At 35.5% G+C, this 6956-nt stretch overlaps 1 pseudogene; it reads right to left on the bottom strand.

Annotated features, from left to right (window-relative positions):
* Positions 1-708: 708 nt before the first annotated feature.
* Positions 709-1637, bottom strand: LOC116893715 (annotated as a pseudogene).
* Positions 1638-6956: the final 5319 nt, after the last annotated feature.

A 6956-nucleotide genomic window follows, 5' to 3' on the forward strand; every position in this document is an offset into this window, starting at 1 on the left:
AAAAATAAAAAAAAAAATAAAAAAAAAGCCATTTAATAGTAACATTATTAAATACCAATATCTGTAACAGACTTTTAGGGCAAGCTTTAGAACTGCCTGTCACTTTCTGGTAATCACATTCTGTATATACAATAAGAATTTATTTAGAAGTGCTTAGCTTCAGTGCATAAGAGGCACATTGAAAATCTAAACATTCATTCAAAGAAATCATGTAATTATATGACTTCTTTATGCCCATGCAGGTAACTCTTACTACAAAAGTAATAAGTGACTGTTGCTTGCCCTATGTTAAAAAAAATCCTCAACCCTTTATTGACTAAACAAGGCAAAAGTGAAAAGATGTAATTAATACACCAGACAAGAGTTCAAAATGTGTCAGCATAAAAAAAACTTATGTGGAGATTTTTTTATCAGTCAATTATCATGAAATATATAGACACATTATGACTGACTTTGAAACATTATCTACATTTTACTGATAGTAAGATTATCCTTAAAGAGTTATGAATTAAAGGAGTACATAAATATATATCATAGGAATATTGTCAAGATGACAAAAAATCCTTATAAGCTCCCAATTCAATATTTTTCTTTCTTCTATATCTCTATACCTTATAGTTACAGAAATATGATAATCTATTGTGGGATTTAATTGCATGTGGAAGAAAGCTTAATAAGTATTATTCATCCTACAACATTAAAAATAAATCACTGGAGGCTACTTTGCCACTGAAAAACTTTAGTGAACGCACTCTTGACTTCTTTGTTCCGCAGACTGTAGACCAGAGGGTTCAGCATAGGTGTAGAACACAGATGCGATTGGGTCAGTGTCCATGGTGTGACTGGAGCTAGGCAGCAAGTACATGAATATGACTGTCCCATAGAAAATAGACACTGCAGTGAAGTGTGAGGCACAAGTGGATACAGCCTTTCCATATCCAGCACTTGAGTGCATTTTAAAGATTGTGATAAAAATTAATATATAGGATATAGAAATAACCAAAGAGAGCAAAAAAGTATACCGAAGCCGCCCTAAATAAACAAGAACCAACTCACTCCACATGCCTGTCAGGAGCAAGAGAGAATCATAACTGCTGGAATCTCACAGAAGAAATGATGAACAAACATTAGACCTATAGAAGAAAAAAGATGGAAAGTGTTCCAAGTGTTTATGGAGGCATTCAGAACCACATGCATATGGGAAACCTATAGAGAGACAGGCACACACACACTTGTTGTCATGGTGGTAGCATAGTGCAAGCTTTACACACTGCTGGGGATAGCGACTATACCATTGAGGCCAACAGGTAATTTTCCTACAGTAGCAAAGGCTACAAAAAGAACATCTGAGCAGCACAGTGCATTATAGGAAATGACATTTTGTTTCCTATTAGAGCCCAGTCATGACTGTGGGGACAGCTGAGGAGTAACAAAAAATCAACTAAAGATAGATTACCTAGGAAAAGTACAGGGGGGAGTGTGGAGACAAGAGTCTAGGGAAATCATCAGGATCATCCCACATTTCCTACCAGGGTGATAGTATAGATGAGAGAAATAACATGAAGAGGGTTTGTAATCCCTGGATCAATGGTGAGTCCAGCAGGAGAAACTCTGTCACTTTTTGTATTATTCTCCATTCAGTCACCATTAAATGATTAGTAAGTTCACAACTATTGGAAAAGAGAAACATGGTGATAAAGAACTTGAACTACAATGAAATGTGTAAAAGCATGTGGACACATATGACTTGATAGAGCATTAACGGTACTTTAAAATTGTGCAGAAAATAGAGTTTTCCCCAAATCAAACTTGATGTATCCATTATATAGAAGGTTACATGTGCCAAAACTTAATGATTATTAATGGTTTTCCTATCTAACTTTAAATTTTTGCAGTTCATGAACAAAAATTTAGATTTCTTTTGTGAAAAAATGATGTGTCAGTGTTTTACAATGTACCTCAGAACTCAGTAAAAAATCTCATTCTCTGTTCTTTTCTTCCCAAGGACTGTTCTAGTGTAGCGCTTTAGATGTCCATTCCATGTATCTTCTTAATTATAACAGAATTTGGTGATTATTTTCACTTTAGTTATGGAGCACAAAGATTTAGTAATTTATTCATATTTGAAATATAAAATGCCAATCTTTGCTTTGGGCCCTTCTTTGTATTCAACTCATTCTGATTCCCAATTATGAGATTCCAAATAGAAATCTAGATAATCTGAAGATAAGATTAAAAGAAAAATTTCTGTATCTTGGCAGGAATTCAGCATTGATAGAATTCTAGATTTCTGTTTCTATTCCTAAGCATACATTTCTTGCTTAATCTTTGTCCTGGAAAACAAGGGTCTAGAAAAGGATATCTCTAATATAAGTATTCAAGAGAAGGAGAGAGTGAATGAGGGCACACTTGTGGGAGGGAGTGACTGGGAGAAGGAGCAGTTAGGGTATAAGTAAAGTGAATATTAGCAAAGAGGTTGGAAACCCATTACTTTACAAACTCACGTGGGGGTCTTAAGTGAAGCTCAAGAGGAAGTAATATCAAAAGTGGATGCTTCAGTCTATTTAGAAGGAGGAACAAAATAACCAAACAAATGAGGGGTGGAAATGAATTGGGAGGAAGAGGACAGGTAGCAGAAAGGGGGGCAGAATCAGGTATGGAAGGAGATGTATATAGGGGTCAGTAAATTAAAAAGAGGTGTATAGCGATGGGGTTAGGGAACTGGGTGCAGCCACCTGAAAGTCCCAAATGCCAGGAAAACAAGAGCCTCCTAGGAACCCACAGGGATATTAGCTGAAATGGTCAACAAAGGGGAAGGAGAGACCATATCCAGAAGGTAGGCAAGCCTGCTACCCACAGCCTCCTGTTTGAGGGATGGGGCCACCCACCCATCTACAAAATTTCAACCCAGAAATGTTCCTGTTTAAAGTAAATACAGGGACAAAGAGTTGAGCAGAGACTGAAAGAAAGGCCATCTAGAGACTGCCCCACCTGGGGATCCATCCTACAAGCAGACTCCAAATCTAGACTCTTGCTGATGCCAAGTAGTATTGTCTGACAGAGCCTGATACACCTTGTCTCCTGAGGGCTATGCCTGATATTAACTAATAGAGATGCTGATGTAAGATTCAAACATAGGACTGAGCACATGGACCTGGATGGAAGAGTTAAGGTAAGGATTAAAGGAGCTAAAGGAGCCTTACCTGGCACCAATTAGAGGGGAGGGCCTTGGTTCTGTTAAAGCTTGATGCGCCATAGAGGAATGCTAGGGGTATGAGCCTGTAGTGCGAGGGTGGTTGTGGTAGCACCCTCATAGAATCAGGGTAAGGGGTATATGGGTTTAGGGTCTGCAGAGGGATACCAGAAAAGGAGATAACATTTGAATTTTAAATAAATAAAACATCCAGTAAAAAAACTAGGAATCACGGGGTTTTGGGTGAAGTCAGAAATTACCCATCAGTATATAGTGGAGGCATTCTTCCGTACTTTTTCAAAATTAAAGCATTCTTCATTTCTTAAAATTTGTCAGACCTGAATGGTTTTGTGTTTTCCATACCTTATTATATTCCTATTTAAAGAAAAAATAATAAAAAATCAAATTATGTAGATACTTCCTGAGTTCAGTTTTATAATCAACAATGTTCAAATAACTAAAAAAAAAAAAAGGAAACTTTGCCTTTCTTAAAATCCATTTTTGCCTTATTAATAATGTGATATAGGCTACTGACAAATTAGTGGCCACCTGTCATCACTATAGATCTTTTAAAGTTTCATAATTTTTAAATTTTATTTGAATCAGGCCTTGTACAGCAATAATACCATATCAGAAATACTTTCTTTTCTGAAAAACTTTGCAAGACCTCCCTTCTGTAGTTAAGCGCTTGTGATTACCATTTCTCCTGTCAATCTTTAGCAAGTTCAAGTGCTCTCTGCTTTTGAATATATCAGGTTACCAGTTTTAATACACATGGCCAGTTTCAGAATTTTACTCAATTATTAAGGAGTTTTGTATAAGTGTCTCTCTGTCTCACTTTGTGGGTATGTTTGTGTGTGTGTGTGTGTGTGAGTGTGTGTGTGTGTGTGTGTGTGTCTTTCTGTCTGTCTGTCTGTCTGATAGGAAAGGATACAGATTTCAACATTTAAGCCACTTCCTGAAGTGAAGCATGATACTAAGATGCTTTGAAATTAACTTTGGACTTAATTTATAATTCAGTATGACTGCTTTCCATTTTCTATTTTCAAATTCAGAAATTTGCACTTTTATCTGTTTCAACACCCCTGTGAAGAAAAGACATATTTAGCACAAGACAAAAAACAGTCTGCTTCTATTTGTCTGTATTTAGTGGGACCTAGGGCCATGATTTATAAGGTAAACTAATCAAGTCTCCATGGTATATATTGTAGCATTCATGGACCACTCTCATCTTGGTGTTCATAAAAATACTTTTGAATATCTCATTTGTTTTACATATAATTCATATCAGATAGAGGACATCTATGTCTTTGTATGACTTTCTTTTCTCAATTCAGTGGATATATACTATGTAGAAGCAAAGCATTTTGAGGGAATCCAAAGAACATGCAATGTTGAAAAATATTGAAGTCATAAAATCCACTATAGAATATTGCCACAATTGTATTATAGGGGCTGTATAAAAAACTTTGCAGAAAGAACACACAAGTGGATCAAATTACCAATGAACATGAAGTTCTATGGAATTCTTTTTCTGGGAAAATCACTTACCTTCTATTTCACAGGTAACATAAATGTGCCATAATCCTTTCTTATACAACTCATCCAACATTTCTGTAAAAAATGAAGTGCAGTTAGCTATCTTATAAAGAAGCAATAATTGAAAGTCACTCAATTAGCATAACTTTGAACATCATACGTTATGTATATGTAGAAAACATTTTAATGAAATACTCTTCTGTACAATTAATATACACTAATAGTAGACAAGTGCATCTTATATGTCTTCTATGTGGAAAGCTCTTTGATGCTGGCTAATTGTTCACAGCAAATCCTCAGGTAATAGAGGATTTTTATACTTACAATAATTATCACTCACATGGTTAATGGTGTTCACTGAGCCATGCCCTGAAGGATGTTGTTCAACAAAACTGTGAACACAATCAAATTGGGATTTAGAGGCCAGTGTAATTATACAGACTGGGCAAGCTCTGGAGGTTCCCCCAGGAGAACACTTGAAGAGTTGCCATCCAATTTTACTACGGAGCAAGGAATTCTCTTGCCTGCAGGGACCTAAAGCATTATTACATTTTATAAAATTAAAGTGTTGATATCTGAAATTATGCAAATTAGTGATAATAATGCTTTTCCTGTTTTTTTTTTATAATTTTACTCAGTTTGATCCTTGAAAATTGGCACATTATGTTTTCATTCTATCTTCTTTCCCTTCCTCCTGACTTTTACTCCTGACTTGGGGGACTCATGATGTTTAACCAGGACTATGTGTGTGGCTTAAGTTTTGGAACTACCTCTTAATGCTGTGATATTAACTGTCACATGCAGAATTGAAGAATCTGGTTGTTTCTCACCCACATTTGAGTAATGGCCAACAATTCAAGGGTGTTTAGAGGCCCATGAGCCCTACTTCTATCTATAAGTGACTTTTACTATCCCAATTCAGTACAATCAAGTCCAGGAAGCATAAGCTGTTGTGAGGTCATAATTGTGATGGCTGTGTCATACTCTGATGGCACCATTTTGAAGCACTCCATACTTTCTGGCACTCATGCACTTTATGTTTCCTCATCTGTGATCTTTCAGCTATTGAGTAGGTAGCATAAATTGCCTCTGGAGTTAAAAAAATCAATGTCACTTTGTCTCAGCACCTTGAGCTGCCCATAATATATGTGTCTTTACTCATCACTATTTACAGGAAGTAAGAAACTGTTTTGAATAATACTGAAAGTAGCATTTTCCTATGGTCAAGTCTCAGTTGCCCTGTTTTTATTTTTGTTTTTGCTTTTTATTTTTTCGTGATGTAAACATAAATAAATAGAAAGTAGTTCCATACCATGTCCATTTAGGTAAACAGCAGTATTAGGTGTGCCAGATATGTTTTTTTCCTTTTGACTAGTGATAACAGACTTAAATTTTCTCTTATAGACTAGATCTCCAGTCAAGAGGATTGTTAGCTGCCCTCATAACTGCCAATATCCTATTTCATTTAATGAATCTGTGTTACCTGATAGGTTAGTGAGGAAGTTTATAGGAAGTAAGAAACTGCTCTGAGTAAAGCTGGGAATAACATGTTTTCTTTTCTTTCTTTCTTTCTTTCTTTCTTTCTTTCTTTCTTTCTTCCTTTCTTTCTTTCTTTCTTTCTTCCTTTCTTTCTTTCTTCTCTCTCTCTCTCATTCTCTCTCTTCCTTTCTTTTTTTTTCTTCCTTCCTTCCTTCCTTCCTTCCTTTCTTTCTTTCTTTCTTTCTTTCTTTCTTTCTTTCTTTCTTTCTTTGTTTCTACCTTTATTTCCTTTCTTCTTTTTTAGAGAATAGCATTTTTCTATGGTTAAAGCTGAAGTATAGTGTTTTTCTATTGATATAAACCTAAATATCTAGAAAATAGTTTTGAACCATAATAATTCAGCTATACAAAAGTGGTAGGTGTGCCTCTACCCCTGTCCCAGGACATAAAACTCCTCAGTCATTCTTTGTCATTTGTTAGTTTGGTTTTTTTTTGTTGTTGTTTGTTTTTTTTTACTAATAGTACTAGCTTTAAATTCCTTCTATTAGACTAGGCTTCAGATCAGGAGAATTCTTAGTTGCCCTTATAAATTTGAATGTACTCTTGACCTAATGGATTTTTATTACTAGATAGGTTATCATTTTAGTTCACAGTGTTCACAGCTGGGTAAAACAATTGAAAACTATTTTTTATCTCACAACAAACTGTGTAGCACCTTCTGTCACATTCTGGATCAATGAAAGCT

This window comes from Rattus rattus, chromosome 2 (assembly GCF_011064425.1).
Source record: "Rattus rattus isolate New Zealand chromosome 2, Rrattus_CSIRO_v1, whole genome shotgun sequence".
Taxonomy (NCBI): domain Eukaryota; kingdom Metazoa; phylum Chordata; class Mammalia; order Rodentia; family Muridae; genus Rattus; species Rattus rattus.